This window comes from Ovis canadensis, chromosome 9 (assembly GCF_042477335.2).
Source record: "Ovis canadensis isolate MfBH-ARS-UI-01 breed Bighorn chromosome 9, ARS-UI_OviCan_v2, whole genome shotgun sequence".
Lineage (NCBI taxonomy): Eukaryota > Metazoa > Chordata > Mammalia > Artiodactyla > Bovidae > Ovis > Ovis canadensis.
This window is the reverse complement of record NC_091253.1, coordinates 97,683,743-97,696,331: the sequence shown is the minus strand read 5'-3', so window position 1 is coordinate 97,696,331 and position 12,589 is coordinate 97,683,743. Positions and strand designations below refer to the sequence as shown.

Here is a 12,589-nt window from a genome sequence, read left to right as displayed (position 1 = left end):
AATATATCTATTAACACAATGCATTTAAAATTCTTTTACGTGAACGCCATGAAAAAACTTAGCAGCAGTCATATCTGGAATACTGATGCCATTTTCGAAACACCAATGCTATTTTCGAAAGTGGACATAATGAAAAACTATTTAATAATGCAATCAGAATTTGTGAACTAATTTAAGAAATAAAAAAGATCTACAATTTAGCATATGGGAACAGTTTTGAGTTAAAGGTCAAGAATTGTTTTCCTCTAGCCTTATTTTCATTCAAGGCTAAAATCATTCCCGTGCCTTGCGCATTCTATACGACCTCAGATCGCCATAATGATTACAACCTCTACTCTGTTAAAACACTTCCTCTAGGCTGGTCCTCTCCTTTTATTACATAAACATTCACAAGTCTCTCTAGTCCTATAAAGTCATCCTCCTTTGACCCGATGCCCTCTTTTAGCTGTTACACTGTCCTTCTCTTCAAGAGTTGTGGCTGAAGGGAGCAAAATTTTAATCCTCATCTTGCTCAGAATTGTCAGAGTATGGCAATACTAAAAAGAGATGAATTGTGGTCAGCTTTATTGCTGTTTTGAACTTATCTACAGACAACGCACTTCCTCATGCCGTCCACCATAGATGGACTGTGTAAACACTCCCCTCTTTGCTATGCACTGAAGTCATCTGCAACAATTTCCCTTTCCACTAAAAGCTGATTTAATACATATTGCTACTGATACTTTTTGTCACAAAGGCACCAGTTCCTACAGTTTTCCACCCCTATCTGTTGACACCGTTGGCCCCTTAAGGAATGTTCCCCCCGAGCTGCTGGAAAACCGATTTGCTGTTGCTTCTCTTTCTTCTCTACCTGCTCCCTCTCTGGTCTTCATTTACTTCATTCAGTCCTTGAAGGTTGGCACGCCCTGTGCTTCTTTCCTCTGCACCTTCTCTTCTTATTTCACACAGGGGAGGGGCAGAGGTGGTGTCACAAACTCAGGGGCCGAGGTAGAGAGGACAGAAGTGCAGTGACAGTGGTATTCAAACATTCTGAGACACAGCCACAAAGTCAGCAAATGTCTGCTGCCTTAAAGGCGGTCCACCCTCCTCTGCCCAAGTCCATCTCCCCTGGTCCTTCGGATCTTTCTATAATCAAGCAGCTTCTAAACTCACTAACTCCTCTTGAGGTTCATATCTGGTGAAGTAAAATATCGTAATATCTGACAAAGTATCTTGTGTCCTTTCTAATAGATGAAAGGCGTCCCTTGTTAAATATTTCAATACTATTCTAAGATGAGGACTATAATAAACTAGCATTCATGTTATACCTAAGGGAATCTTGAAAAAAAAAAAAAAATCAAAACCACTACTGGCCTAAAACAACCAAAAAAGCATATCTTCTGGCTAGTTAGGAGTCTCTAGTTTGTAAATAGACTTATGTTTATCAAGAGCTTCAGCTACCATTTGCCATCACTTTAAATCAAAACAGCCGTTTTTGAGTACCTTCACTGTCCCAAGTATCTTGTTAGAAATTAAGGATACTAAAGAGAATAAGACAGACTATTATCATCCTACACTGAAGTGAATTTGACATATGAAAATTAAGAACACAAAAATGTAATTGCAGTACTTGAAACCCTAATAAATGCTATGAAGGGAAACACATCAGGGGCTGAGAAAAAGAAAACATAGAGGGAACTTACTTCAAGTAAGGAGATTAGGAAAGCATCTCTAAAGAAGTAACACTTAAGCCAGACTTTAAAGAAAGAGAAGATGATACCTATGCAAAAAATACTGAGAAGAGCATTCCAATAAAAAGAGTTATATATGATTTAAAAAAAAAAAACTGAAAGGAGATCCATGGAATGTAATAAGCAAGAAGAGAGTAGCACTAAAGCCTATATGATGTGCTTGGATCTTAGTCTGAGTGCACTGGTAAGGCATCAAAGAGATTAAATTAACAAAGGGGTGTGACCATTTCCTATTTTCAAAAGAGGATCTTTGGCATACCTGGCATGTGGGCTAATTTGTTGATGAATGACTCAACTCATTAATTCTGGCAACAGATCCTTGATAGAGCTCATTTTCATTCTTCTAAGATCCATTTTCAACAAAAGACCAAAGCTATCTTTTGAGAATAGGAAGCAGATCATACCTCTTTGTTAACTTAATCACTTTGATGGCTTACCAGTTCATGCAAGCTAAGATCCAAGCCCTTCATATAGATTTTCAGTGCTACTATGGAAGTGAACAAGAAAAACAACATCTCCACTCATGGAGATTAGATCACAGTGAATGGGTATGAAGAAAATTGACCGTAAGCAAAAGAATAAAGATAATTCCAAAGAGAAAAGTGCTATAAAATACAAAAGAAAACCAATCATATCACAATGCTGGGGTGGACTGGGGCTTATTTGTACTGCAGATAAGAAAGATCTCTTTATTTGAGTGACAGGTGAATTGTGACTGGTATAACTAAAAAGAGCCAACCCACTGAAGATAGTTTGAAAGAGAAAAATCTTGTTAAATAGTTGGAACATTTCTAAGTGAAATAGGAAGCCACTGAATAGTTCAATTAAAAATATTTTTATTAGTAGTATGGATTAAGATTGCATCAGTAGAGATGGAAAGGAATCATGATATATTGCAGAGAGAATTTATAGGCATTGCTGATGAGTTGGCTGTGTGGAATAAAGAAAAGACTGCATGGAGAAAAATCCTGAAGTTCTGACTTTGTAAATGAGAGAATAATACTGCTGCATAAATAGACAAAGATGACTAGGGTAGATGGGTTGTTGGAGGTTCAAGTCAAAAGTTTGAGAGATCATTTAGATATTTAAATGAAGAAGTCAAGTAGGCAATTGGATGTGTTTGGAACTAATAGATTTTAAGTCACAAGCATGAATATGACATTTATTAATTTATGGTTCATGAGATAACACAATGGAATAGAGAGTGAGAATGATGAGTAACCAGGACTGGCCTTCTAGAAAAACATGACTCCTAAAGAGATCACACAAGGGAAAAGGGAAGAGCAGGCAAATAGGAAGGAAGTAGAGAAGACAAGGAAGGCAGGCTAAAGTCAAAGAACCCAAGAATCCTAAGAAGACAGCGGTCACCAATGGCTTTCTCTAGTCCAAATATGTTTTGAAAGCTAAAAATATATGTAGTCACCCACTCAGATCTTCTACAAAGTTGATACAAAGTTGACCTACATGCTCAAATTTGAACTCATCAGAAGACATTTCTTCTTGTTTTCTCTGTTTCTATAGACGACACACTAGTTGGTGGCTCACGTCTGAAACCTCCCTGTTCATAGTCTTTCCTATCTATTGGATCATTACGTGTAGCTGCTCTGACTTCATAATTCTTCCTTGAGTCTTCCCCTTGCAGATCATCCTTGATACAGGTACTTGGTATGCTTTTCCATCACCCCTTGTAAAGTCAACTGTCTTTTCCACAAGCTCTAAGGTGGGTCTTACTGGTCTCCATAGCCCCCCTCTATATCACCACTCCAATTCTAGGGTCAGTTAAAACTCTGAAGAGTTATAGAAATATGACTTAGGCAAATGAGAAGAGAGGAGCATAGCCACCCATGCCTTTATTCTTGTCAATATGATCCAGGGTATATTGAGAGACTACCACTCAGCAGAAAGTGGGGCTTCCCTAGTGGCACAGGCAATAAAGCATTTGCCTGCAACACAGGACATCCAATACCATTTTCCTGCTGCACCTTGTATATAAGGCCTGAAAAGTAGCAGGTGCTTAATAAATGGTTATTGATTGAAATAATTAAGTGTAATATTATATAAATAATCACATACAATATCTAAAATTTTACATAAAGGGATAATAAGGATTACATAAATAATATCTTGGGCTTTAGTCTTGAGTCTTGCTGAAAGAATAACAAAAAATAACTTTATAATTATCAGAAAGTCTGACAAACTTTAAAAGCATGACCCAGTACTATGTTGGAAGACTATTTAAATGATTATATTTAACTGTTTGTTGGAAAATATAATCATAAACATATATACCTCTTCTGAGCCATTGTTTAATCTGAATGCTTTATTTAAAAACAAAACCAAAAAAAAAAAAAACACATCCCAAAGGCCCAGGTCACTTCTTGCCAGAGTTAGTGAGACAGAAAATCCACAGAGCTGTTTTCCCGTTTGTTCTATATTTTAGTCTGTGGCATGTAAAATAGAAAGCCTTACAATAACGGAAGAAAAAGAATGAAAATCCTGTTCCTTACCTCAATGACTTAAGGAATCCATTCCTTTCATCTCACCTTTAATTAGGAAAGAGTATATGGTTTCAATGCCTCCCATGAGAGCTACACAGAGTGAAATATTTAGCAGCTGGGCTCCGCGGGTTGTCCTTTCTTCCCAGCAGAAGCACTCTAGGACACTTTAGAGCACTTCCTTTAGCTGTCCCTAACCTCTGTGCTTTCCACGAAATCTCTTCACACTCTTTCCAGGCCTTCTGGCAAAGCTGCTAGGCTCAAGGACATCCAGCTGTCCTGATGATTGCAGCATGAGAAAATGTTCGCAGAGATGCAGCTTATGTGTTGTCCAGTGCGAGTTAAACATTTAATATTCCAAGTGCTTATTAAGAAAATACAATTGTATGATTTCTTCTGTATCTTGATGAGGCAAGATTTGAATAAAACTGAAATGACTTTTTTCCTATTTTTCATATTTTGAGTAAGTATGAGAGATTCATATTCAACTTTTTTTTTTTTTTTTAACAGGAGACGTGGATTTTTAAACTACCTTAGAACCAGATGGTCTGGTTCTGTAGGAAAATATTGCCTGTTTGGCAAAAAGAAGGCATTTACTGGATTTCATGTGAGGGTGATTTCTGGAGCAAGTGGAAAAAACTGGTCCTTACTGACATTGTACTTGGCAGGATACAGAGGAAAATATCAACAAGTCTGAATTCAAGACAGAGAAGCTTTATAAATAAAATGAATAACCTCAAAGAATGTTTGGAGCCTGAGGATACTTTACAGAACACCTATTCCAATAATTTTTCAATGAGATTCACCCAGTGGCCGGTCCATCCATCCATTCATACATCCATCCATGCATCTATCCATCCAGCCAATGTCTGCTTGTTAAAAGCCTATTATAGCCAGTTATTGAACTAGGAGGTGCAGATATAAAAATATAGGAACTATACTAGGCTCTTGCTTCTTTGGAGCTGAGGGACTAGCACAAGAAACAAACACTATGCAAATAACACTATAAAGAATTTTTAAATCATATGCTTGTTCCTACAAGGAAAAGCATAATATCTAATTACTTTAAAAGATTTTTTTTAGAAGGTCAGTGCCAACTCAGGAGGCTGAAACTCTTACCTGCTTTCCTAACACCCTTTAACTGAGTAAGCCCATGTTAATGAGAGGTGGGCACTATATTTTTCACATGCACTGGGTCAAAAGAAACGGTTGAGAATTCAGCCTAACACATTTATTTTATAAGTCAAAAAGTGCTCTGCTTACAATCACACAACTAATAGACTTGTACTACAATCCATGTCTCTTAATTCAGTGCTTAATTTACTAATGCAAATTGAGTTTCAAAACAGAATATGTTTACACTCTGTCTGGCTTTCAGAACTCCTGATGATTTCACGCTTCCTTCCCCCTTTATCAACGAATCACTCTGCATTTATTATTGGAAGAATTTATTAATTAATCCACTGTATTGTGCTCACGCCCTGCTCACAGTATCCTCAGTAATTAGATACACTTTTTAAATTATTAATTTTTAAAAGAATTGTATTTTTGTCTCCTTAGAGTCTACAAAATTCTCTTTCTGTATTTATAGTTTGTATCTTCTATTACAAAAGTGGTCAGTACACTAGAGCCACCTGATGCTGTCTCTTTTTGTAAATAAAATGTTATCTAAACACAGAAACACTAATTCATTGATAAACTATCTGCTCTGCTCTTACCCTACAATGACAGCATTTAGTAACTATGATAGAGACCATATGATCGGCAACCTTTAATGCTGGAGTCCAGCTCCAGCAGCCAGGGAATCAGCCTGAAGGGGTGAGCGGTGTCGGTGGGGGATGATGTAGCCTCTGACTCGAGGTACGGGACTACATGTTTATTTCAAGCTTCAGGTTTCCTTTTATACTTTGACAAAAGCATTAGGTCAGAGGTTTGACATTTTTAGTTTCCTCCATCCAGATTTATTGTCTCCAGAAATCATTGCTGCCCTACAAACAGAGTTCTTATTTCAGGGATTCTCTCAGAATCAGCTTTACTATCTATTATCTACTTCCTCTTATGTGTCCTTTACTTAATTTGTGATTACATTGTAATTCATGCTACATTCCTCAGTTTATTTCTTATCTTTCTAAATCCTGTGTGACCCTAGCATCTTAAGATCGCTATATCCTAAAAAGGCTTCTAGCTATTTTTAATTAAGGGAATTGCAAGCCACTTCAGTATTCTTGCCTTGAGAACCCCATGAACAGTAGGAAAAGGCAAAATGATAGGATACTGAAAGAGGAACCTCGAATGTCAGGTCCATGAATCAAGGCAAATTGGAAGTGGTCAAACAAGAGATGGCAAGGGTGAATGTCGACATTCTAGGAATCAGCGAACTGAAATGGACTGGAATGGGTGAATTTAACTCAGATGACCATTACATCTACTACTGCGGGCAGGAATCCCTCAGAAGAAATGGAGTAGCCATCATGGTCAACAAAAGAGTCCGAAATGCAGTACTTGGATGCAATCTCAAAAACTACAGAATGATCTCTGTTTGTCTCCAAGGCAAATCATTCAGTATCACAGTTATCTAAGTCTATGCCCTAACCAGTAACCCTGAAGAAACTGAAGTTGAATGGTTTTATGAAGACCTACAAGACCTTTTAGAACTAACAGCCAAAAAAGATGTCCTTTTCATTATAGGGGACTGGAATGCAAAAGTAGGAAGTCAAGAAACACCTGGAGTAACAGGCAAATTTGGCCTTGGAATGCAGAATGAAGCAGGGCAAAGACTAATAGAGTTTGGCCAAGAAAATGCACTGATCATAGCAAACACCCTCTTCCAACAACACAAGAGAAGACTCTACACATGGACATCACCAGATGGTCAACACCGAAATCAGACTGATTATATTCTTTGCAGCCAAAGATGGAGATGCTCCATACACTCAACAAAATCAAGACCAGGAGCTGACTGTGGCTCAGATCATGAACTCCTTATTACCAAATTCAGACTCAAATTGAAGAAAGTAGGGAAAACCGCTAGACCATTCAGGTATGACCTAAATCGAATCCCTTATGATTATACAGCAGAAGTGAGAAATAGATTTAAGGGCCTAGATCTGATAGATAGAGTGCCTGATGAACTATGGAATGAGGTTTGTGACATTATGCAGGAGACAGGGATCAAGACCATCCCCATGGAAAAGAAATGCAAAAAAAGCAAAATGGCTGTCTGGGGAGGCCTTAGAAATAGCTGTGAAGAGAAGAGAGGTGAAAAGCAAAGGAGAAAAGGAAAGATATAAAAGCATATGAATGCAGAGTTCCAAAGAATAGCAAGAAGAGATAAGAAAGCCTTCTTCAGTGATCAATGCAAAGAAATAGAGGAAAAGAACAGAATGGGAAAGACTAGAGATCTCTTCAAGAAAATTAGAGATACCAAGGGAACATTTCATGCAAAGATGGGCTCGATAAACAACAGTAATGGTCTGGACCTAACAGAAGCAGAAGATATTAAGAAGAGGTGGCAAGGATACACAGAAGAACTGTACAAAAAAGATCTTCACGACCCAGATGATCATGATGATGTGATCACTAATCTAGAGCCAGACATCTTGGAATGTGAAGTCAAGTGGGCCTTAGAAAGCATCACTATGAACAAAGCTAGTGGAGGTGATGGAATTCCAGTTGAGCTGTTTCAAATCCTGAAAGAGGATGCTGTGAAAGTGCTGCACTCAATATGCCAGCAAATGTGGAAAACTCCTCAGTGGCCACAGGACTGGAAAAGGTCAGTTTTCATTCTAATCCCAAAGAAAGGCAATGCCAAAGAAGGCTCAAACGACCAAACAATTGCACTCATCTCACATGCTAGTAAAGTAATGCTCAAAATTCTCCAAGCCAGGCTTCAGCAATACGTGAGCTGTGAACTCCCTGATGTTCAAGCTGATTTTAGAAAAGGCAGAGGAACCAGAGATCAAATTGCCAACATCCGCTGGATCATGGAAAAGGCAAGAGAGTTCCAGAAAAACATCTATTTCTGCTTTATTGACTATGCCAAAGCCTGTGACTGTGTGGATCACAATAAACTGTGGAAAATTCTGAAAGAGATGGGAATACCAGACCACCTGACCTCCCTCTTGAGAAATCTGTATGCAGGTCAGGAAGCAACAGTTAGAACTGGACATGGAACAACAGACTGGTTCCAAATAGGAAAAGGAGTACGTCAAGGCTGTATATTGTCACCTTGCTTATTTAACTTCTATGCAGAGTACATCACGAGAAACGCTGGGATGGAAGAAGCACAAGCTGGAATCAAGATTGCTGGGAGAAATATCAATAACCTCAGATACGCAGATGACACCACCCTTATGGCAGAAAGTGAAGAGGAGCTAAAAAACCTCTTGATGAAAGTGAAAGAGGAGAGTGAAAAAGTTGGCTTAAAGCTCAACATTCAGAAAACTAAGATCATGGCATCCAGTCCCATCACTTCATGGGAAATGGATGGGGAAACAGTGGAAACAGTGTCAGACTTTATATTTTTTTGGGCTCCAGAATCACTGCAGATGGTGATTTCAGCCATGAAATTAAAAGACGCTTACTTCTTGGAAGAAAAGTTATGACCAACCTAGATAGTATATTCAAAAGCAGAGACATTACTTTGCTGACTAAGGTCTGTCTAGTCAAGGCTATGGTTTTTCCTGTGGTCATGTATCGATGTGAGAGTTGGACTGTGAAGAAGGCTGAGCGCTAAAGAATTGATGCTTTTGAAATGTGGTGTTGGAGAAGACTCTTGAGAGTCCCTTGGACTGCAAGGAGATCCAACCAGTCCATTCTGAAGGAGGTCAGCCCTGGGATTTCTTTGGAAGGAATGATGCTAAAGCTGAAGCTCCAGTACTTTGGCCACCTCATGCGAAGAGTTGACTCATTGGAAAAGACTCTGATGCTGGGAGGGATTGGGGACAGGAGGAGATGGGGACGACCGAGGATGAGATGGCTGGATGGCACCACTGACTCGATGGACGTGAGTCTGAGTGAACTCCGAGAGATGGTGATGGACAGGGAGGCCTGGCATGCTGCGATTCATGGGGTTGCAGAGTCAGACACGTCTGAGCGACTGAACTGAACTGAACTGAAGCTCAGCAAACTTCTTTTGCCATAAAAATTTCCCTCACAAACAGGTCTCAGATAACAATCCTTCCCATGGCCTCAAGCTGTGGTCTACGTGCTCATCCTGGAACATTCTTTGTAATAATCCTTGAACAAATGTCAATGGTTACTTTATAGATTATTTTCTGGGCACAACCGTAGAAGGCTTTGTGCTTTCTCATGCTTCTCTCAAGAACAATAGGCACCTTAATATTCTTTCCAGCCAACTCAACTGAAGAAAGGAAAGAACAAGTCAGAATCACAAAACCTAAGTCCTTCATCCCAGGACCATGTCTGTGGGATGAGGAGAGAGGGTTGAGGCCGTGCCTCCAATTTGTCAGTAATGCCTAACACAGCTCCCGACACTTTAACAGAAAAGATTAGAGCATAAATTTCATATTGGCTGGCTTTTCTTCATATAAATAAGCCTGTACTTGGATTACCCAACAATTATGCTTATTTGGCTGATTACTGTTCAACAGTGATATATTCTTTGAGAACACTATGCTTTTTTAAATTATCTTGAATAATATATTCTTCACAAGACTCTGCATGACAAATACACTTTCACTGTGACTTAGTCAAACATTCAGTAGCTTTGAAATCGGATAGAACCAAGGGATGATTGCTCTGCCAATTATTAGCTGTGAGATCTTGGGCAAGTCACTAAATCTGAGCCTTCCTTTCCTAGTTTATACATAAAATGCTGACACCTCTCATTCAGAGTTCTGGAAACAATGATAGATCAAATGCATAATATATCCACACTCATAGCACCCAATAAATGGTACTACTTATTATATAACACAATGTTTTGCTGAACAAACTTGCTTTCTACTTACTCAAATAAATAATGTCGATAATCAGTGATTACTGATTGATATCAGTGCCTAATTATTTGAATTAAGTTTTAATTTCTATATTGTTTATAGGTAGGTTATTCAAGAAATGTGAATAAATGCTGGAGGCCATGTGTTACCAGCATTTATTATCAAGTAATCAGAGAATTTTGCATCCTTAAGCAAATGCGGCAGAGGGTGAGGTATGTAGCTTAGGCCTGCCTTGAAGAAAGAACTGGCCATTCAGCTGAATACCTTTGGATCTGACAGCTGGGCCAAGCAGTCAGCTGAGCGCCTTTGATCAGGTAATGCTGTGCTTGGCAGCTTCCAGGCAATGACTTAGCACTAACGCAGGTACTAAATTCTGGCCATTTTTGCCCTATGGTTTTGCCCTACGGGGACCTCTCCAGTGGGCAAGTTTTGCTTGGAGCTCCTTTTTGGGTTTGCCAAGACTCTGCCAATTCTGTCTACCCCCTCTTTACCTTTAACAGCTTTACCTCCCTCCCTTTGAGTTTATCTTAGTGTTGGCTTCCCAGGGGACTCAGACTCAAACCCAATAAAGAAAAGGATGTGACAGACGTGTTTGAAAATGCGGAACATTTAGACACACAAACACTATAGATGAAAAAAATTGCAGTTGGAAGTAAAAATGAAAACAGCCGTAAGAAAAGCATACCATATACGGTGGTCCTACATGCAGGGCAGCAGAGGAGACACAGATGTAAAGGAGAGACTTTTGGACTCTGTGGGAGAAGGTGAGGGCGGCGTGATTTGAGAGATTAGCATTGAAACATGTACATTACCATATGCAGAAGAGATGGTCAGTGCAAGTTCCACACATGAAGCAGGGCACCCAAAGCTGGTGCTCTGAGACAACTCAGAGGGATGGGGTGGGGAGGGAGGCGGCTGGGAGTTCAGGATGGAGGGGACACATGTATACCTGTGGCTGATTCATGTCAATGTATGGGAAAAATCATCACAATATTGTAAAGCAATTATCCTCCAATTAAAATAAACTAATAAAAAAAAGAAAAGCATATCACAGACTTTTTGAAGAATTATAAATTAGTAGAGGAAATATATCACAGGAGGTTTTCAGATATTAAACATGTAGCCCCTTGCTTCATATCAATATAAAATATAAACATTAATATTAAAATTCTCTCAATATTTTAAATACTTTAACTTAAAAAATAGCACAGTTTGCATGTTATAAATCTATTATTGTGTACACCAAGGCCACTGAATGCAAAGTTTTCTATCTAGTGCAACTTTTTAAGCATTAAGTTTCCATTATTTCCTATAGAGAAGTAAGTAACCTTTATATTCACCTATTTATTAAAAGATCTTTTAGATTATGCATCTTACTATGTAAGAAACAACATATTTCTACCCTAAATGAACTTCATTAGCACTTCCTAAACCTTTCAAGAGCGAAAGAAGCATAAAGAAATTGCAGTTTATGAGCTTCTGAAGTAAAGTAATAATGCAAGTCACATAAACCATTTCTTAAGCAAACAGTATTTTTTGTCATTTTTTGTCATTTTTTGTATCACATATTTTTGAAAACTCTTTGCTTTTGATATGGGCTTCCCTTGTGGCTCAGCTGTAAAGAATCCATCTGCAACGCGGGAGACCTGGGTTCGATCCCTGGGTTGGGAAGATCCCCTGGAGAAGGAAAAGGCTACCCACTCCAGTATTCTGGCCTGGAGAATTCCATGGACTGTATAGTCCCTGGGGTCGCAAAGAGTCAGACACGGTTGAGTGACTTTCACTTCACTTCACTTTGCTTCACTTTTGATGCACGTCTTTTGTATATTCCCAAAACTTTATTCCCTTCCTCTTTTCTACCTCAGATATTCTAGTTCCTATTCTATAAGTGATTTTTGCCTTTTGAAATGAAATTGTCAAAAAGGATAAGTTCTGCTTAAAGGTTATTGATTGATAACAACGAGACAACTTTTCAGACAACTATTGAACTACTTAATTTTAATTTTATTTATTTTTGGACAACACCAAAGTGGTTTTTTAAATTTCTATCTGACTCTCTAAGGACATTGCACCAGTTCAGCTTCTAACATAGATTTTTGATATTATCAACTCATAACCATTCAGTCTGAACATGACTAATAATCGAGAATACAAACACCTGGCTTGATCATCCTTACAAAACATGATTACTGGATATTAGTGATATTTGGATAGCTGGCTAGCACAAAGTGTGTATGTAGTAAGTTAAGTTGTTGGAACAAAGCATATTACTTCACTGAGATGTGATACATTTTCTATTTCTAGGGCTTTTTCATGAAATAAACCAATTTCTGAAGATACATAAAGGAGAATGATTCAGTTTAACAGCTGTCAAGTCAAGGGATAAGGGGTACTGTTTAGAAAT

At 38.5% G+C, this 12,589-nt stretch overlaps 1 protein-coding gene across 2 annotated transcripts in view; it reads right to left on the bottom strand.

Moving 5' to 3' along the window:
- The window catches only part of MMP16 (matrix metallopeptidase 16), a 379,172-nt gene that overhangs the window by 19,035 nt on the left and 347,548 nt on the right, over positions 1-12,589 (bottom strand). The gene's annotated exons all lie outside the window — the stretch shown is intronic.